This window comes from Vespa mandarinia, chromosome 10 (assembly GCF_050613455.1).
Source record: "Vespa mandarinia isolate Hongniang chromosome 10, ASM5061345v1, whole genome shotgun sequence".
Lineage (NCBI taxonomy): Eukaryota > Metazoa > Arthropoda > Insecta > Hymenoptera > Vespidae > Vespa > Vespa mandarinia.
This window is the reverse complement of record NC_140819.1, coordinates 5,690,001-5,712,500: the sequence shown is the minus strand read 5'-3', so window position 1 is coordinate 5,712,500 and position 22,500 is coordinate 5,690,001. Positions and strand designations below refer to the sequence as shown.

At 34.5% G+C, this 22,500-nt stretch overlaps 1 protein-coding gene across 12 annotated transcripts in view; it reads right to left on the bottom strand.

Moving 5' to 3' along the window:
* sano (CABIT domain-containing protein serrano) overlaps window positions 1-22,500 on the bottom strand; it is a 169,678-nt gene that overhangs the window by 66,178 nt on the left and 81,000 nt on the right. For 9 of the 12 annotated variants that reach the window (XM_035876735.2, XM_085659716.1, XM_085659712.1 and 6 more), the window contains one exon: window positions 16,189-16,337. The exons of 1 other annotated variant lie outside the window; for it this stretch is intronic. The gene's annotated coding sequence lies outside the window, so the exon portion shown is untranslated. Of the gene's footprint in view, window positions 1-4,656; window positions 4,723-16,188; window positions 16,338-22,500 lie in introns of all 12 variants that reach the window. 2 more of the 12 variants (XM_035876737.2, XM_085659717.1) reach the window with 2 other exon arrangements.

The following is a 22,500-nucleotide window of genomic DNA, read 5'->3' as shown; positions in this document are numbered from 1 at the left end:
AAGGAAACAAACAAACAAACCAACAAACAAAAAAGAAAAAAAAAAAAGAGAAAAAAGAAAAGAAAGAGAAAAAATTTCAAGACCAACCGAGTATATATTAAACGTTCACGTTGTACGCGTGAATTTCTTTTAAATACATTAGACATCCCAATCATTTTCTTGTCATCGATGATGAAAAATATTATTGGCTTTATTGCGAATACATAAAATTTATAAATATAAAAAAGTTTATGGAGTAATGGTACCTATAAAGGAGAGGAACGAGGATACCGGAACAGACCACCGGTCAAAAGAAATTCGACGTTTACTGTTACTCTTAAATATACGCTTACATACATAGATACATACATATACATATATACATATATGCATACGTATTACGTATACACATACATATAAATACATACGTGTTTAGCATCGATACTTCCTAAGCACCTTCTTTCCTTTAACGGTGTGCCGGTAAGATTCGTTACGGTACCGATGGTGTTCTCTGAGCGCACTTATATGACTGCTAAGTATACGGTTCATGTGTAACGTTCAGCCGGTACGTCGACGCCCTTGAACAATAAACCGCGAAACTCTTTCCCGTCGATCATGTTGTTCGTACTCTCTGTCTCGTATGCACCGTATGCACATACATCTACGCAAAGAGAAAGAGAGAGAGAGAGAGTGAGATAGAGAGACGCACATATGCGTTCGCATATACGGGCGCAAAAGTTTTTCTTTCTTTTCTTCGTCATTGTTGCTAATTTTCTAGATAGAAAAAAAAGAATAGAAAAAAAAGAGAAAACAAACAAAAAAAAAAAAAGAAAAATAAAGAAGAAAAGAAAAAGTATTAAAGCAAATGTGAGCGTTGCTAGTGCCAGGACGTTACAATTTTCGTATGTTTCTCATTTTCTCTCTTTCACTTTTTCTTCTTCTTCTACTTCTTCTTCTTTTTCTTCGTCTTTTTTTCTCTCTCTTTTTCTCTTCTTTCCTTTGGCTCAATGATAATGATTCATCGTGGCTTCCCCGTGGTCGTAGGTAGAATTGACGTAAAAGGAAAATGAACGATGTTATAGAAAGAAAAACGAATGGTAGGGAAAGGAAAAGGAAAAAAAAGAAAATAAGGAAGGGAGAGCAAGAGAGAAAGAGAGAGAGAGAGAGAGAGAGAGAAAATGTTTATATGAAAAAGGAGAAACGACGCGCGGGGTCCCGTCGTCTACTATTCCAAGGCAATTCGAAATATCTCAACAAGCGGACGTATTAATCACGGTTCGCGCATTGTTGCCCCGGGAGAAGAAGAATCGCGGAACGGAAGAAGTGGAGAGCATTCGTGAGCGAAAAAGCCGCGAATTTTTCCGACCGTTAAGTAGCTTCGAGCGTAATAATCGATTTGGCCCGAACGAGAGGGAAAGAAAGAAAATAAAAAGAAAAAAGAAAAAAAAAAAAAAGAAAAAAAAAAGGAAAAAATAAAAAAAAATGAAAACAAAAAAAAAATAGCGAGAAAAAAAGAAAGTAAGAAGACAAAAAGAAAGCAAAAGAAGGGGAAAAGAAATGAAAGAAAAGGGAAAAAAGATGAACGAGAAAAAAGAAACGAAACAATAAAAAAAAAAAAAAAAAAAAAAAAAAAAAAAGAAGAAAAAGAAAAAGAAAAAGAAAGAAAAGAGGAAAAAATGAAAGATAAGAGAAAGATAGTAAACGAAGAATCTCTCTCTCTCTCTCTCTCTCTCTCTCTCTCTCTTATTTTCTTTCTTCGTTTTGTATTTCATATTACTTAAAAATACGAGGGAGATATTTTTGATGAATTAAAAAAGAAAAAAAAGAAAAAAAAAAGAAAAAGAGAAAAAAGGGAAAAGAAAAAGAATGAAAGAAAAAAAGAGAAGAAAAAATTAAAAAAAAAAAAAAAAACAAAATAAAAAAATAAAATGAAAGATAAGAGGAAAATAATAGACCAAGAATTTTTTTCTCCCTCTCTCTCTCTCTCTCTCTCTCTCACACACACACACACACACACACACACTCATTTTCTCTTTCTTCGTTTTGTATTTCATTGCATTCGTAAATACGGTGGTGTTGCTTTTAATGAATTAAAGAAAAAAAAAAAAAAGAATAAGAAAAAAAAAAGAAAAAAAAAATAAAGAGATGAAAAAAGAAAAGAGAGAGAAAAAGAATGTTATCGTTAAAAATTATTCGTGTTAATGAAATTACACTTTATCGTGGCACTTTTATTACATTGGCATATATATATGTATATATATAGGGATGAAATTAAAATTAAGAAGAATAAACAAGAATTACATTATGCCCGGTGAACGTTCATCAAACATTTCATTATTTTAATTGCCACTACACTGTTGAAAGCCCTTTTTCTAACATCCTGTTGGAAACGAATTACAATCGTAGAAAAGATTCCTCTAGCTCGTCTCTCAGACTCGTCTCTCTCTCTCTCTCTCTCTCCCTCTCTTCCCATCTCTATCTCTATCTCTCTCTCTTTCCTTCCTCCTACCTTTTTTTCTTTCTTGATCTATATCCCCCCTTCTCTCTCTCTCTCTCTCTCTCTCTATCTATCTTTCTCTCTCTGTCTGCCTGTCTCCCTATCTCTCTCTCGTTCTAAACTATCTCGAATATATCAAGATATGGTATATGTAGGACCGACGATTAAATTCCAAGGGCGGTTAAAAGGGAGGGATAGAAAGAGGTGGGGGGGTGGGGATAGAAGGATGATGGTAAGGGGAGAAGCGACGAGGGAGTATTTCAGATAAATTGTCAGGAAATACCAGACTAAGATAAATAAGAAATCAAGGAGTCATATTTTCCAAGCAAAACTCCTGTTACTTTTAATTAATACAACCATGGAACAATCGTTTCCTGTCGCGGAAGCTTTTCTGGATCCAATCAAGGAATTAGCAAGTTAATTCTGATTAGACGAGTTTATTGTAAATAAAAATGGCTTACTTATTACCTACACCTTTTTATGCTTCTCTTATACCTATATATATATATATATATATATATAGATAGATAGATAGATAGTGTCTGGTTTTAAATGATACGATATATCGAATATCATCGATCCTTATTTGGTATTATGAGCAATGTTTTTTTATCTTGTATAAAAGTTGTTAGTTGTTATCTTGTATAAAAGGAAACGAAAAAAAGGGGCTATGGGTGGTAAAGTGAAAAGAGTATAGGGAGGGGGAGAGCAATTCTTATTTGTAACTTTTTTTTTGCTTTTTTGTTTGGTTGTTTGTTTATTTCTTCTTCTTCTTTTTTTTTTTTTTTTTTTTATAAACCAATTAGGATAGGTAGTCGTTCGATCGTATCGTTTAAATCGAGACACCTTATATATAAATATATTGACGTATGTAAAAATATGGGTATGCATTGAAAACGATAAATCGAATAATTCGTGATTTCCGATGGGCAATTATCTTTCATGATCTTTCGTGTCCTCTCTCAACGATTTTAACGCGCTAATACTCGAAAAATATATTTCATTCGAACGTGAGACTCTTTCTTCTCAACTATCTAAAGATCGTCGGCTCGAAGATATCTTAAAAATACCTAACTAATTGCTTACTCTTTCCGTTCCCACTGGAAAGCAGGTTTTTTCGAAAAATAAATCGAATAACGCGCTTATATATATATATATATATATATATATATATCTATATATATATATATATATATATATATATATATATATCTACACATACAAGATGACCCACATAAAGTATTAGAAACTGTTTTTATTAGAACCGCTACGATTATGGTCTTCAATTTCCTTTTTCTGTTTTTCTTTTTTATTTCTTTTTTCCCTTTTTTTTTCGAAATTATACGGTAGAAAAAAGACCTGATAATTAATAGAAAAAAGATTTATAAGACACACACATACACACACACACATGTATATATATATATATTTATATATTATATTAATATAATATAATATATAATTATAAAATTTATATCATATAAATATTATTACGTAAATTATTGTCAACGTTTGTATTACATATAATACAAAATATAAACATACGTATGTACTGTACGTGCGTATGTCTGTCCTTTTCATCAATATACAATATATACAACGATTTTATATATTATTATATATATATATATATCTAGATTAAATATTCAAGCATTCATGAATTATATAAATCAAATGTAATTCTTTTAAAACTTTGTCATACGTATTAAACATATTAACATATTAAATCGTTCATCTTTTTTTCGTCTCGTACATCCATCAGATATCCCCATGTAATTGATAATAATAATAATAATAATAATAATAATAATAATAATAATAATAATAATAATAATAATAATAATAAAATAATAATAATAATAAAAATTAAAGAAAAAGAGAGAAAAAGAAAAGGAAAAGAAATAAATAAATACAAATAAAATTAAATAAAATAAATGAAAAAAAAAAGAAAAAAAAAAAAAAAAGAACAAAAAGCAAAAAGAAGTAAAATAAAAAATAAAAATAAATGAATAAATAAATCGCAAGTAGAAAAGAATCAATCAATCTCTCTCTCTCCCTCTCTTTCTCTCTCCCCCTCTCTCTCTCTCTCTCTCTCCCTCTATTCCCATCTCTCTCACTTTATTTATTTCTATTTTCTCTACTTTGCTCATTCTCATTTCCGAGAGAAGTTAGCTACTTACCCAAGCGCGTCGATCCCTAAAGAGGTTCTTCTTTCTGCTGTCCCCTTTCCACCCTTCGACTTGAACCTACACATACGTTAGGTATATCTACACGCACAACCATAAACGTACATACAACTATACTCTCTCTCGCTCTCTCTCTCTTTCTCTCTCTCTCTCTCTCTCTCTCTCTCTCTCTCTCTCTCTCTCTCTGTCTCTCAGAGAGAATTCCGCGATTACTTCGAATGCCAACCGGTATCCTCCTCCCTCGCTAAAGTGCCTATCCGTCTCTTTGTGCGTTCTCGCGAACTGCGCTCGAACAAGTAAGTACGTATACATACGTATACTAACGTTAAACCGTAAGAACGCGACGCTTATACAAGGAGGCGAACGAAGATGGTTCGGGGTCACGTTCACACGAGCCGTCCCACACTTATTAATTCGTTATTTCTAATTAATATTAATGTTGACTATCTGACGCTATCGAAGAAAGTTAAAGAGAGAGAGAGAGAGAGAGAGAGAGAGAGAGAGAGAGAGAGAGAGAAATGGTATGTCATCGAAACATCGAAATGTCAAATGAAATATTGTCACACTTACGATTGGCGTCAAATAAAAATGATGCTTTGCTAAATGATTCGAGAGAGAGAGAGGGAGAGAGAGGAAGAAATAAAAAAAATATCGTAATTTATTCTCAGTCACGTTTAATTCGATTTTAGTTATTTATTTTTTCATGTCATACTTATGAACAATCGTCGTCAATAATAATAATATATATATATATATATATAATTCGCCAAAATAAATCGAAATTATTATCGTAATTTATTCTTCGTTATTGCGTTTTGCCACCGACGTTTTTTTATTTACTTTTATATTTTCTCTTTCCTTTTTTTTTCCTTTTTTATCTTTTTTTTTTTTTTTTTCTTTCCTTTTAATCGAACTCACGTTTCGTCAGGATAAAAATTAAATATTCTTAGTTAAATCGTAAATATATATATATATATACATATGTATATTAATTTAGCCTTTCGTTTGGTCTGACACGATATTTTCTACTTATTTTTCTCATCGATTTTCTTACGACTCGGTAATGAAAATAAATTATTGATAAATATCGTTGATTTATTCCTCGTTACGTTTTAATTGATGTTTTCTACTTAATTTTTCTTTCTCTTTTCTCTCTTTTTATAGTCATACTTCACGACTCACACGAATGAAAATTAAAGTGCGGCATTAAACAGTAAAAATCGAGAAAAAAAAGTAAGAAAAAAGAAAAAAAAAAAAAAGAAAAGAAAAAAAGAAAAAAGAAAACCTTTGTAATTTATTCCTTGTTGCATTTAACTTCATATGTTTTTCTTCTTATTTTTTTTTTTTTTATTATTTATCTTTTAATTTATTTATTTATTTATTTATTTATTTATTTATTTATTTATTTATTTATTTATTTTTTTACTATTATTACGTTTATCTTATTTATAAAAATTTACGAAACGACAACAAAGTTTAGCTCGAACAATGATCGATAAAATTATACTGATTCATTCCTATCTGTTATATCGTTCTAATAATTATTACATCGTCGATTCAAGGAAGGAATTTAGAATTGTTCGTTCTAATTAACGTTTTATACTAATTGGTAATTTTTTCTTTTTTTTTTTTTTTTTCGATAACTCATATCGTAACTTTCATCATCTACGGCTACGGTATATGCGTATGTATCTCACACATGCCATAATATCCGACGAATGAAAGTAACATTTCAATTATGCTTTCTAACAAAACGTATAATTGTTATTGCAATAACAATGTAAACGGGAAATTAAAAGATAAAAAGAATAATAAGATATTTTCTGTTAATTGGAGGGAAGCGATGATGGTGATGGTGGTGTTATTGTTGAAGGGGCGGAGGGGTGGTGGTGGTGGTGGTGGTGGTGGTGGAAGAGGGGAAGGGCATACAAAAGTCTGAGATAATAATGACGATGAATCGAATAGACAAGGTCGTATACTTAAAACCGTTAATTCTACCACAGTGTACATTCTACCGTGGTATTGTAATTTAAAATAAAAAAGGGAAAAAAAAGAGAAAAAAATTATCTCGCGATGATTAACGCCACATTGTTATGCATTCTTTCGATAGTAAATTATTAATTAAATTAATTCGTAGAAAAGAATTCATTAGTTGGATTTATTATTAATGATTAATGATTATTATTACTCGGTTGATTTATATCGATAAACGATCTAACTATAATAATTAACCATTCGTTCGCGTAGATTCATTAATTAACTAATTCATTCTATTTCATTTATTTATTTATTTGTTTCTTTTTTTTTTTCTTTTTTTTTTCTTTTTTCTTATCGACACTCGAATGATACGTAAATTGTATAATGTGAGCGACGATGATTTAAAAAATCAATCATCGAATTTGTAAGAATCGATAATGTCTATTCAAGAATAAAATATCGAGACAGTTGATAAAATATTTTCATCGACACATTTATTAATCGATGAGGAACAATTAACAATTATATCATATTACCAAAAGATCAATAATAAATATCTTCCCATTAATTTTCCGTTTATAATTACGCGAATGAAAAAAAAAAAGAAAAAAAAAAAGAAAAAAAAAAGAAAAAAAAAAAAAACAAAAAATATTTCTTACGTATTCATGGTCTTTATAATTATACGCGTCAGAAAAGATTTTGGAATGAAGAAGAAGGAAAAATAAATAAATAAATAAAAATGAAGGAGAGAAAGAAAAACAAGAAATTCCTTTCTATTTCGTAAACGAGGTAAAAGTAAAATAATAAAGATCGAGAACGAGCGAAAGAGAGAGAGAGAGAGAGAGAGAGAGAGAGAGAGAGAGAGAACGAGAGAGAGGATGAGGGTGAGTATCGATTAAGGAATTTAGATATTATCTTGTCGAGAACGCGGACGTTGTATGTCCCTTATCGGGATGGCGGGTCCTTTAAAGGGCAACCAAACGCAAACGAGTCGAATCGAATATGAGAGAAACGTATAACGAGAGAGTTAAGTGCCCTATCGAAGTTAAGGATGCCAACGAAGCATGTTCGGCGATCGGTGTATTATCGACGACAGGCTACTATCGATAGTAGGACTCGAAGAAGGCTTATTTGGGTAGGTGGACCGTTATACGGAACGAGCTAGAACGTGACAGCGTCGCTCATTGTCGTTGTGACCGTCGGTCAACTAAACCAACAAGCAACCAAGCAACCAAGCAACCAAGCAACCAGACAACCAGACAACCAGTCAACTTGTAGTAAACCACTTCGAACGATCTATTTCTTCGATTTGATAATAGAATTCATTCGGGGGGAGGGGGGAGCAAGGGAGGAGAAGGATGGGGGGGCCTGAGAACACCTCTAATAAAAAAAGAAAAAGAAAAAAAAAAGATCGAGGCTAGTTGATACATCGCAAATATTATCTGAACGCACGGTATATAACTCAATCTAAAATCGTAATTATTAAACGAGTATTTATATTTATTCGATTATTATATTTCCTTTTATATTAAATAGAGAGAGAGAGAGAGAGAGAGAGAGAGAGAGAGAGGATAAATTCGTTTGCAGTGATAATCGATTGAGTGATAATTGGTTGTAACGATTTTATCTCTTGTCTCTTTAAGGGGTATAAAAAAAAAAAAAAAAAGAAAAAAAGAAAAAGAAGGAAAGAAAATGAAAAAAGATCTACAAACGAGCGGAAAAATTCCAATGATGAATATATCACTGAACTGCAGACCTCGGAATTGGGAAGACGTGGAGATGGAGGGAGGAGGAGAAGGAGAAGGAGGTTTGATGCACGAACAAGAATTTCGTACCTCAAAGAAGCTACGAGAAAGGTCTGACAAAGGATATGAATAAGAAATAAGAAATAAGAAATAAGAATAAGAAAAAGATGAATATACGTAAAAGGAGGGGGGCGGGGAGGAGGAGGAGAGGAAAGGAGAAAATAAGGAGATGATGAGCAAAAGAGGAAAGAAGGAGGAGAGAAAAAGGGAGAAGTGAGGAATGAAAAAAAAAAAAAAAGAAAGAAAAAAAGAAAGAAAGAAAGAAAAAAGAAACCAGAAGAAAACCCAACAAAAAGAATTAAAAGGGAAAAAAAAGAAGGAATAAAGAAAAATAAAAAAAAAAAAATAATAAAAAAAAAAAAAAAAGAAAGAAAAAAAAAGAAAGAAAAGAAAAAATAAAAGAAAACAAAACGAAACAAACCGAAACGAAACGACATGAAACGAAACGAAACGAAACGAAACGAAACGAAACGAAACGAAACGAAACGTAACGAAGCAAGACAAAAAAAAATGGGAAAAGGGAGGTGAAAACCGCGAGTGGTGTCGCAGCGTGTTGGTGTACGCATAACGTGTATTAATGTGCGTTAAGACGCGGCGAAACGACGTGGCAGGCCCACGGGTATAGGATGACACTCGGTGTAAGGCCCCTCGATCGCCTCCCATCAATTCCCACTCCTCGTCTCGGTCTTCGCGTAGAATCTTTCTCTCTCTTTTTCTTTTTCTCTCTCTCCCTTGCTCTTTCTCTTTCTCTTTCTCTTTCTCTCTCTCTCTCTCTCTCTCTCTCTCTCTCTTTCTCTTTCTCTCTCTCTCTCTCGCACGTGTGCCGTCGCACGGGCAACACGACGTAGAATGCCGAGTTAAGACGAGCGATTCCGAACGATACCCGAGCGGCCTAATCCTCGGGCGATTTCGCGAGTACTCGTGAACGTTCGGTTCGACCTTGAACGGGCCCTCTATGGTCTATGCCACTGACACGGACCAAGGACGGGGGGGCCTCACGGTTGGGTACCGGCGTGCTGTTGTCCCGAAACGCGGTCGTGGAACTCAGCGAGCTCGCGCTGGAAAGTGTTCGCCCGATGGCAAACTCTTTTTCGTGCCTTCGTATTCTTCCCTTCGCGCCTTACATTGGCGTAGGATACGACGGACTCCGATGAGTTTACTTATATCCTTTTCTCTTCTCTCTCTCTCTCTCTCTCTCTCTCTCTCTCTCTCTCTTTGTCTCTCTGTACTGTGAACGTACACGAATGCATCCGTGAGCGTATACACACACACATATACACACGCTATGAATACGGATATTCTTTATTTTATTCTTTGCTGAGATATTGTAGTTTATGTAAAAGATACTAAATTTTTTCCTTTCGCTTTTCGTATTCTCGTTCTGAAAATGTTCTCTCTCTCTCTCTCTCTCTTTCTCTCTCTCTCTCTCTCTCTCTCTTGCTCATTCACTCACTCTCCCTTTCTCTCTTCTTCTTTATATCTTAGTTTGTTTTTGCTTGTTTTATTTCTTTCATTTCTTTTCTTTTATCTTTTTTTTTTTAACGTTGCCAACCTTGCAAGCAAAATATTCTCTCTCTCTCTTTCTCTCTCTCTCTCTCTCTCTCTCTCTCTCTCTCTCTCTCTTTCTCTCTCTCTTTCTCTCTCTCTATCTATCTTTTGCTTTTTCCCTTTTTCTCTATCTCTCAATACATGTTCCTTTTTTGTTTTGTTTTTCTTATATTTCTTATACGACAAATCGAGGTCGATCGGGTTTCTAAGAATTTTTACTCTACAAGTTTCCAGACAGGATTCCGCAAAGTATTCTTACCTCACTGGCGTGGAAGACACGTTACGAAAGGTAAAGTAAGCGTTATGTATATCCGAGAAAGCATTTGAAAGTTTCCAACGTCATCGTGGCAACCGCAGCAACATATATACAAATACATACATACATACATACATACATACATACATACGTACATACGTACGTACACATATATACATATATACATAATACATACATAAATACGTACGTGGAATACATACATAGATGCAGCGCCGCTGCGTTACGATGTACTCTGGGAGTCGCGAAAGGGTCAGAGATCATGCCACGAGGAGGGCACAAGCAGTACGATCCGCGTTGGGCCAATCCCTTAAGAAAGGATCCTCATGCAGATCCGTTTCTATCTCGAAAGACACAATGGAGTCTGGCCGACGTCGTAAAATCACGATATGTATTTTCTATCCCTCCAACCCTTCTCCTTTACCTTCACCTTCTTCCTTACGAGGATACACACACAGATACGTACACACACAAATAACCACATACACATACACATGAACGAACGAAATCAATATCTACTGTTTATTATAAACTCCCACGTAATCGACGTAATATCCCAACACTTTCGTTAATTGTATCGTATTATCGAAAGGAATATAATAATTAGAAGATTGAGAGAGAAAGAGAGAGAGAGAGAGAGAGAGAGAGTGAGAGAGAAAGAAAAAATAAAGAAAACAAAGTAAAAGAAGAAGAAGAAGAAGAACAAGAAAAGATGTGAAATCTATTCATTTATATAACCCATCAACAAAATATATTTCTGATCGTTCGCGCCAATGTCCGAGAAGGCCGAACCTTCGGTCCGCCCTAAACCATCGCGGCTACTACTTGTCGAGGCTCCTCCAGAGCTTGGCCATCTCGTGTCCATGTATGAGAAGGAAAGGAAAGGAAAGGAAAGGAAAGGAAAGGAAAGAAAGAAAGAAAGAAAGAAAAAAAAATAAGAAGAGAAAGAAAAAGAAAGAAAGGAAGGAAGGAAAGAAAGAAAGAAAGAAAGAAAGAAAGAAAAAAAGAAGAAGAAGAAGTGGTAGAAGAAGATGAAGAAGAAGAAGAAGAAGAAGAAGAAGAAGAAGAGGAAGAAGAAGAAGAAAAAGAAAATGGCAAGGAGAGTAAAGAGAGTAGTGGGGCGTAAAGGGGGAGAGAAAAAAGGGGGTGACGGTATATATGGGCGTAGGACCTAAATCTAAACGAAATACTTGCCCAGTGGTGCGTTCACACAGGACGATGATAATATAGCTTGTCGAGTGGTATCGCTATATTTTTTTTCCTCCTTTCTCCTCCTACTCTTTTTATCCTCTTCTTTTTTTTCTCTCTTTTTCTTTTTTCCTTTTTTTTTTTTTTTTTTTTTTTTTTGTATAACCTTAATCTTTTTAGTATCTTTTTTTCACAGACCGCTGAGGCACGAGAAGAGGAGAGTACAAGTGGGAAGGGTTGAGTAGTAGAGGGGCTTAGGGTTAGGATAGGGTGGAGTTGGCGGGGGGTTATACTTGGTATTTTACGATTTATCGTAAAGCCCATTAATTCTCTCGTTTGATCAGTCCCATACTACTACTACTACTACAACTATTACCACTAACACTACCACTACTACTACTACTACGAAATAGAGTTTAACCAATTTCTTTCGTCTCGTATTAATCGCCACAAGTTTATCCTTCAAATTCTCAGCAGGATATTTTCTTCTTCGTGGGTTATACCGTATTATATTTTACTGAGAGAGTGAGAGAGAGAAAGAGAGAGAGAGAGAGAGAGAGAGAGAGAGAGACGCGAATCGATTCGGACATTCTTTTCCCCGTCGTCGTATGGTGCATCGACCTCCGTGTCTCAAAGTCTCTCTCTCTCTCTCTCTCTTTCTCTTTCTTTCTCTCTCTTTCTCTCTGATGCTTCGTTTTTTCGTCCTCTCGCTGTGCCTTAACGACGACGGAGGAAGGAGAGGTTTATCCGCTATGTCCGCCGGAGTGAAATTTCGCTCGAATAAGCACATCCGACGAAATCTTTTCCGAAAGAAGAAACATCGTCTTTACGTATGTATATGCTTTAATACGTTTAAGTGAATAAATATAATATAATATAATATATATATATATATATATATATATATATATGTATATGTGTGTGTGTGTGTGTGTATGTGTTAAATGTAAATCTATACGTATGTATGTCCCTATTCGACTAATTACGTTCACATACAATTATAATCCTTTATCATTTGTTCTACGTTAAAGGAAAGATAAAGAAACGGAAAGAAAAAGGAAAAAGGGAAAGGGAAATAAAAAGAAAAGGAAAAAGACAAAAAAAAAAAAAAATAAATAAAAAGGAAGAAGAAGAAAATCTCGTTCACGTGATGTACGTGAATGTTCTTTTTATCGGGAGTATATAGCGAACGGAACAGGATCGAAAAATGATTATGCTTCGTTGAACAAAAATGATAATGAATAAGGACACTTTACACTTGTCTCTCCCTTTTCATATATCCCTTATTCCCTATCCCCTATCCTCCCCCCCCCATCTTCTATCCTCATCACCATTCTCGTTTCAACCCTCTCTCAATCCATACTCTCACAGATCATTGTGAACAAATTAGAATTAGACGAACGAACTTTTGCTATATAATAAACACGTCAATAATAATACTGAGCGCGAATTTTGCTCAAGGTCGACATTAAGTTGAGCATCGTCATCTTCTGAGGCAACCGAAACGGAACAAAACGAAACGAAGCACGACGAAGAAAGAAAGAAAGAAAGAAAGAAAGAAAGAAAGAAAAGAAAAGAAAAGAAAAAGAAAAAGAAAAAGATAAGAAAGAAAAAATTAAATAAATAAATAAAAAAGGATCATTAAAAAAAAAAAAGAAAAAAGAAAAAAAAAAAAAAAGACCCCGAAGAGAGAAAAGAGAAAAAAGAAACTGAGCGGACGCGTTAAAACCCGTGAAAGAAACTAAAGAGAGAGAGAGAGAGAGAGAGAGAGAGAGAGAGAGAGAGAGAGAGAGAGAGAGAGAGAGAGAGAGAGAGAGAGAAAGGAAGGAAGAGTAGAGGATACAATTTTCTCTCGATATATAATACTTCCCCGAAGCCCGTTAATAATCGCGAGAAATTCGCCTTTCCACGTCGACGATGAGAGAGAGAGAGAGAGAGAGAGAGACCATGGGTGCCCCTTTTAACATACAATGTCGATCCCCGCTCGTCAATTACTCTCAACGCGTACCTCTATTATGGGCCGGTGATGAGTGCTTTCTCGTCCTTTCCTGTATCTACCCTCTCTCTCTCTCTCTCTCTCTCTCTCTCCTCCTCCCCTTCACCTACTCCCCTTAATTCCCCAGCCCCTCCACCCTCTTCCTCTCACCCCGGTTATCCCCTTCTTCTCCAGGATTATGCATAAAGGCTGTCGGGAAAGGAACTAAGTTATTGCGCTACTAACGCGACTACTACCGGCTTCTTCTTCTCTTCTTCTTTTTCTTCTTCTTCGTCATCTTCTTCTACTTCTTCTACTTCCACTTCTTCTTCTTCTTCTTCTTCTTCTTCTTCTTCTTCTTCTTCTTCTTCTTCACGTGAGTTAACGAAAGACCGTAAAAACGGGATTCGGCGGCCGTGAAAACATCCGTTAATGGAATTAACGTCTTCGAAGAAGCGATCCTCGCTAATTTCCATACTAAGGAAACGAGATATCTTCCTTGGTGGTGTTCCCTCTTTGCCCTTACCCCCTCCCCCTCTCCTCCCTCCATCTCCCTCTGCCCAGCTACTCCTCAGCACCTGACATTCTCAGTCCCCATGAACACAGAATCTCCCAGCAACCAGCCAACAACCAGCCAGCAACCAGCCAGCAGCCAGCAGTACTCAGCACCATAGTACCTCCCTTTCTTGAAACTCGTCCACATGGAGTCACCTCGAAGGATGATCAGACGTATGGTAGAGAAAAGAAGAAGAGAAGAAAAGAGACAAGACGAGACGAGACCAGACGAGACGAGATGAGACGATAGGTGAGGTGAGGTAAGGTGAGGGTAGGGTAAGGTAAAGTAAAGTAAAGTAAAGTAAAGTAAGGTAAGGTAAAATAAGGTAAGGAAAGGTAAGGTAAGGTAAGGTAAGGTAAGGTAAGGTAATGTAAGGTAAGGTAAGGTAAGGTAAGGTAAGGTAAGGTAAGGTAAGGTAAGGTAAGGTAAGGTAAGGTATGGTATGGTAAGATGAGGTAAGGTAAGGTGAGGTGAGGTGAGGTGAGGATAAGAAGAGTTCGATTTCTTCAGCAAAAGCATCGCAGATCGGATGCTCGATCAACCAACCGGCCCTTCCAGCCTGACGAGGATACGCACCAGATCAGGTACTGCCACCGGAGTAGTACTGTTCCCGATGCTTATTGCTGGTCTTACTGTTACTGTTACTGTTGCTGTTGCTATTGCTGTTGCTATTTCTGCCGTTGCAGCAGTATACACGCACGCAAGGACGGACGGACGGATGGATGGATGGATGGATGGATGGACGAACGCAGGCACCTGCTTTACTCTTTCAAGTTCGTTTGGGCACGCCTTTTTAAACACAGTCTACACGTTTTACCCCTCTGTTTTTCGTATATACGTATGTATGCCTGTATGTATGTATGTATGTATGTATGTATGTGTGTGTGTGTGTATGTGTGTGTACATATGCAGGTAGAATTTAAGCGCATCATCGTTTCATCGGATAATTTAGTACCTAATTAACAGTCCAAATGCAATTTAATTCTTTGCCCTTTATTGCTTTTGATATATATATATATATATATATATATATATATATATATATATATATACGATCTTGAGCATTATCTGAATAAAGTATTTAAAAAATAATCGCAGTAAGATGATATATTATTATTATTTAGCTTATTTACATGTTATTTGAATATAATCACTTGTTAATTTAATTGAAGAGATAAATGATTTTTGGCTTCTTTTTTTTCTCTCTTTCTCTCTCTCTCTCTCAATTCTAAATCATCACGTTATTTTAGAAATTGATATGAGATAAAATGTGTTTCACTTTTATTTTTGATTCTATGAACATCGATTATTGTCAATTGAATCTTAAAATAAAGGAATATCTTTCGAAGGATTGAAGCTCGATACATATAATAATATTATTTTCAGTTTGACAATTGATTTAATCGAATTTATTTGTTATTTTCATTTCAAACGGATTAATTTTAAAATAAAAATATTATTTGTAGATAATTTATTTGAACGATATAGAAAATGAAATTATTTTTTTTTAATATCATTTGTAAATTAAAAATTAATAAAAAGCAATTGAAATAATTCATCATTACGAATGATTGACTTGTTATCATATTTGAAATAAAATATATCTATATACTTCTATATATAATCTTGTAACCATACATAAATATTTACCCATAGATATATATATAAATAATATGTATGACTATATAAAAGTCATGATTATATGTTTCCTTTTTTTATTTTTTCTTGGTTATTAATTAAAATTGATTATTGAGTATGCAAATCAAAAATACATGAATACTCATTTAATTTTTATGATCGTTAAAAATTCTCAACAGGTATTATGTGTATATATATATTGTTATTATTGTTGTTAGAGATACCGAAAAACAAAAATAATAATTAAAAAGAAAAAATAAATATATATATATATATATATATGTGTGTATTAAAAATACGTAGAAGAATATTCATTTGATTTTTGTAATTATAAAAAATGTTTAAGGATCTTATAAATACAGGGATATGTTTTTGAAGAAATATCTAACCGAACTTTAATAACCCTTAATACGATCATCATTAATTCTTAAGAAAAACTATAATAACAATGATATAAAAGCTCGATCGTTTATTTCAATCACACCCTAACATCATCACAAAAGATATAAGTATTCATTGTAAGAAATATCAATAATATAATATTATAATATAACAAAAAACTCACGCTCCCGTTTAATTCGAATGCATCATCTCGTCGGTTTCACCTCCAATTTTTTCTTTCTTCTTTTTTTTTCTTTTTTTTTCGTCACCCTTATCCTTCGTTAATTTATTCTCGTCGTCTCTTAATCTTGTTTTGTATTTTCTCGTTCGAGTCTGCAAAGATAGAATCAGGAGTGAAAGGTAAATAAAAAAATAAAAAAATAAAAAAAAAAAAAAAAAAAAGAAGAGAAAAAGCAGAAAAAAGAAGAAAAGATGAAAGGAAAAGATAATAGAGAAAGGAAAGGGAGGAAAAAAAAAAGAAAAAAGAAAGAAAAAAACAAAGAAAGAAAAAAAGATAAAAGATGAATTTACGAGACAATTATTCGCGCGAGGTAACGTATAATATGTCATTAGCGTTGGAAAATGACTATGACGCACGCCCGTCCTTCGTAACTTATCCCCGCCCTACCCTGCCCCCATCCTCTCTTCCCTCTTCCATCGTCCACCCCTTTTAAAGAAAAATATGATCCTTAGATCGATCGAACGATCGATCGATCGATCGAACGAACGAACGTACGGTTGGATCGATGGTCAACCTAGGTTATTATATAGCCCCTATAAAATATTCTCCCTTTCCACCCCACCTCACCCCAACCATATTCATCGTTCTCCCTAACAATGATGGCTAATTATAATTCACGTTTTCTTTTTCTCTTTCGTCCTGTCTTTTTTTTTCTTTCCTTTTCTTTTTTTTTCTTTTCTCTCTCTCTCTCTCTCTCTCTCTCTCTTTTTTCTTTTTTCTTCTTTGTTTGTTTGTTCCGTTTCCTTTTTGGTTCTATTCTCTTCCTACTCTTTCTCCTCCTCGTCCTCTTCGATATCCTTCTATCTCCTCCCCTTTTTTTCTCATCGTCGTCGTTATCGTCGTCGTCGTCGTCGTCGTCGTCGTCGTCGTTGTCATCGTCGACGTCGTCGTTCCTTGGCAATAAACGAAGAGATAAGAAAATGACGAAGACTAAGGAGAAAAGGAAGTTCAAAATTTATCGTTGACTTCCCTTCGAAACGACCGTCCATATATAATGATAAACCTCTCCTCTTTAATTTATTTAACATATTTTAATTAAACGATTTTTCTCGATTACCTTTTTCATTGACTTTTTTGTTCTGCGATTTTTTTTGTACTTTCCCCCCATCTCACCTCCTCTCTTACGCCTTTTCTTTTCTTTCGATCGTATCTCGTAACGGGAAAATGTTTAGCACGATATTAGAGAAGTAAAGTCTTGTGATGGATAAAACGAAAAAACGATAAAAAAAAGAAAAAAAAAAGAAAAAAAAAAGAACTGAAAAAGGAAAAGAAAAAAGATAAGAAAAGATAAAAAAAAAGATAAAAGAAAAGGAAAAATATTTCCTTTTTATACAAACAACGGCGATTAAAAGGAATTGAGATATATATATAAAATTATCGATTACCATCCCGATAAATATTTCAAGTCAATAATTTATTTAATTCTCAATTTTGTCGTCGTTTAATTAAAAGGATTGCCCCCTCCCCCCGCCCGCCTTTCCATCCTCTCTCCCCCATCGATTTATTTCTTTCGATCGCTTTATGGAAGAAAATACGATTTGCCGAGAGTGAGAGTTTTGAAATCGACAAAAAAAAAAAAAAAAAGAAAAGGAGAGAAAAGAAGAAAGGAAAAAATATAAGATGGAGAAGAAGAAAATGAAGAAAAACAGAAGAGGAATTCGTGGAAGGAAGAATTTCCCGGTTTAAAAACGACGGGCCAGATCGGGACAATTCTCATCGGGCATGTACCTCACGTGCAACGTCCTCGGACACAATTTCCTGTTTCCTTCCTTGTCCTCCATACTGCCAACCACCAGAGAAACCGGAAAATCCACAAAAGCCTATACGTTTTATCATCTCTCTCTTTCTCTCTCACTCTCTCTCTTTATCTCTATCTATCTCTCTTTATCTTTCTCTATCTCTTTCTACGTATACACGCAGGCGTGGGTTCGTTTCTATGTTCGTGTGTTACTTCTCCGCGTTAGAAATGAGATATGCATTGCCGCTTTTGCATTCTTAGAGATGACTTTAACTTCCACCCCCGCCACCCTTCCCGCCTCCTTGTATACTTAAGTCTCTTCCTTCTCTTGCTCTCTCTCTCTCTCTCTCTCTTTCTCTCTTTCTCTCGCTTTCTCTCTCGGAAGAAAAAAATCCTTCCTCGTCGTTAGTACGATGAATTATACTTGAGAGAGGAAGACAGAGATAGAGAGAGATAAAAAGAGAGAGATAAAAAGAGAGAGAAAAAATGAGAGAGAGAGAGAGAGAGAGAGAGAGAGAGAGGGTGCTGCGACGAAGAGGAGGGAGGTGGGAGTTAATGAGAAACGAGCCAGAACTTATAAAACGATTTCAACGAATTTCGCAAATATTCGCGTTAAAAAAAAATCGTTCATTTTATTAATTTCGATCAATTCAATCCAATTTAATCGAACAAAATTATTCAATTAATTCTATCATTTTTTATTATTTCGTATTATTTTTTAATTCTTTTTTTTTTTTTTATATTAATAACCTTATTTTGTTAAACCTATGACGAGTGAAAAAAAAAAAAAAAAAGTGATTTCCAATAGTTATATATAATTATCGTCGATTATCGTCGATTAAAGATTTTAAATAGCAAAAATCTTTATTTGATCGACGAGTAACAAAATTAAATTTTATACGAGTCGCATTTCGATTTGATTTTTCTTTTCTTTTTTTTTTTTTTTTTTTTTTTTTTTTTCCCTTATCAGAGTCGGACTAAACATATAAAGAAAAGTGCAGCGATAACGTTGGAACAATTCGACTGGTTTTATTGATTCTCTACCTGTGATAACTTTTAATATTTTAACATGAGTGTTACGACGTACTTACGTAAGAAAGACAAAGAACAAAAAAAAGAGAGAGAGAGAGAGAGAGATAGATAGAGAGAGAAAGAGAAAGAGAGAGAAGGAGAGAGAAAGAGAGAAAGATAAAAAGAGAAATAAAGAGTGAGAAGGAGAGAGAAAGATAAAAAGAGAAATAAAGAGAGAGAGAGAGAGAGAGAGAGAGAGAGAGAGAAAGAGTGAGTGAAAGAGAGAGAGAGAGAAAGAGTGAGTGAAAGAGTGAGAGGGAAAGAGAGATAGACAGATAGATATATAGATAGATAGAAAAGGATGTTTCTAGACAAACGTTCATTGCAGGATTTAATTACGTCGTTACGGGTAAGAGTAATCGCTGAAAGCAGCACTGTCACGGCTTTTAATCTGCGGACACCTCGGCAATTATTTCGCGCGCTCGTTTCTATCCGGCTTTGTCACCATTTTTTATCTTTCCTTCTTCTTCTTCTTCTTCTTCTTCTCTCTCTCTCTCTCTCTCTCTCTTTCTTGTTTTGTATTTTATTTTTTATTTTTTTTTTTTTTCAATTTCGTTTCGTTTTTCTTCTACCTGTTTTATTTTAAAGGACTTTTAGTATCCTTCATCTTCTTACAAGCCATTCGTTGCTACCTGAGAGATCTCTCTTTGTCATCGATATCAACTATCATCAACGATCCGATAGATCCCATCGATCGATCTACCGATCGATCGAGATATTGAATCGTAACGCGTTGTCATCGCTTTGCTGATCATTTCCTATCGCATATCATCTGTAAGAAACGTTTAAATCGATAGTTTTTTTCTTTTCTTTTTTTTCTTTTTTTTTTTTTTCTTCTTCTTTTTCCCCTCATTTTTTTTTCCTTTTTCCTCTTTTAATGCCTATGAATGTCCTATGTGCACGTTCGTTTGTGTATGTGTATGTGTATGTATGTATATACGTGTTCTTCTTTTACTCTGCTTTTTCTTCTTTATCAATCTTAAAAGCAACATCAATACTATACATACTATACATACTATACATACATACATACATACATATATATATATATATATATATATATATATATATATATATCGATAAGTACGGTAATTATGAATTTTGCATCGTAATATTATCGCAAATGAAATCTACGATAACTACAAAGGTTTGCCGATGTTCAAATCTAATAATTTAATATGGTTATTAGGATTTAAGCGTATTTCACGCTACCGTTTTTTTATTACATATTCAATGTCTTTCTTCTATCTCTCTCTCTCTCCCTCTCTCTCTCTTTCTCTTTCTCGCTCTCTCTCTCTCTCTCTCTCTCTCTCTCTCTCTTTCTCGCTCTCTCTCTCTCTTTTTTCTTTGGTAAAACGTTCGTAATTGAAGAAAGAAAAAAATGAGGGGAAAAGAAAAAAAAAAAGAAGAAACGAAAAGAAAAGAAATCTTATGCGATTATAATCGTTAATATACACGTACCTATATTTACATGTATAAATATTCGTATAGAATGAACGAACAAAATTAATTGATCTCCCATATATTTTAAATCACAAAATTTTTTTTTGCCATTGTTAATGAGAAAAAAATTTATACATAGCGCGTGAGTTTTGATATCATTCATATTAATATAATTACATAATATTAAGTTTACGTATAAAAAATAAAATATATTATATCAAAAATAAAAAAATAAAAAAAAATATATATATATATATATACATATTTATATCGACATTTCGATAAATATTCTCAAAATTTTCGAACTCCTGAGAGACCTCTCAAAGAAGAAAAAAGAAAAGAAAAGAAGAAAAAAAAAAAAAAAAAAAAGGAAAGAAAAAGACAAAATATTTGTTCCAATTAAAATCAATGGAAAAAAAAGAGATCATATCATTCGCATTATTAAGACTTTATACGCTTATTGTTTTTTCTTTTCTTTCCTTCCTTTTTTTTATTTTTTTATTTTTTTTTTTTGAACGCAAACATACACGAGCAATTTTTTCATTTTTATTTCCCACCTCCGCGCCTCCTCCATTTGTCCATTTGATTCGTGTTCGTCCGTCCGTACAATGAGGAAGAAAAGGAATTTTTGACGAGGAACAAACACTTCCTGACTAACGCAAAGGGAAGAGAAGAGAGAAGCCGTGCCTTCGGGATTGTTTCCTTTTTTTTTCCTTTTTCCCTTCTTTCTTCCTTTTTTTTAAATCCTTAACAAAGCACTCGAAGCATAGTTGAAAAAGCAGAAGAAGTGGAAGAAGAAGAAGAAGAAGAAAAAGTGGAAGTGGAAAAAGAAGAAGAAAAAGAAGGAAAAGTATAAGTGGAAGAAGAAGAAGAAGAAGTAGAAGAAGTCGAAGAGTGGTAAGACAAAGCAGAAAGAAAGAGAGAGAGAGAGAGAGAGAGAGAGAGAGAGAGAGAAAGAGAGAGATGGAAAGAGAAAGAGAAAGAATAAGAGAAAAAGAGAGAGAGAGAGAGAGAGAGAGAGAGAGAAAGAGAGATAACGTTCGGACCGTTCCTTTCGTTCTGCTTCACGCACTCCCGCGTGAAATCACGAGAGGGAGGAGGAGGAGGAGGAGGAGGAGAAGAAGAGGGAGAATGTGGTGAAGGAAGAATGAGAAAGAAAAGGAGGATGAGGATAAGAAGAAGGAGAAATAAGGAGGTGAATGTGTGTGTGCGTGTGTATGCGGGAAGGAGGAGGGGAATTGGGGGGGGTTTGGAAGAGATATGGGAGGGAAGAGGATGTCGAGAGGGGTTTTGCCGACCAAGAGAACTCGACCTCTACCTTGGTCACCATGCATCGTGGAATTCATTCGGGGAAGACTCTTTCTCACTCTCTCTCTATCTCTCTTTCTTTCACACACACATACACACATACACACACAAATACTCTCTTACTAACCCGTTGCTCCTGTTTTGCATATTACACACCGTGATCCTGAGATTCGGTCGTTAGATTTACCACCACTTTCTCATTCTCCTCGAGAAGATCGATCGGTGTTTCTCATTCGCTCCATATCCAACCTCCACACCTCCACACATCTACAACTCTACACCTCCACAGTTCCGCACGTACGTTACTTACCCCGAGGTAAGGACGATGCCGATGTTAGGATCTTCTCATCCCCTATCCCCCTTCATCTTGACCATGTATATATATATATATACATATATATATATTTATATATATATGTATATATATATATATATATATACCCAGTGGCCTGTTATTACGTGCACGCGCTGCGATTTCAGTCGACTTTCTATGTTAAACGTGTATACCCCCCACCCTACCCCCTCCATCCTCCCACTCTACCTTCATCCATTCCTCCTACCGCCCTTATATATATATATATACCTCCATCAGTTCTTCCATCTTCCTCACCTTTACGCGGGTTTCTCTCGAACGAAACCTATCCGAGAGATATAAAGTCGTAGGTGTATCGTTGTATACCTACGCGCGTGTGTTT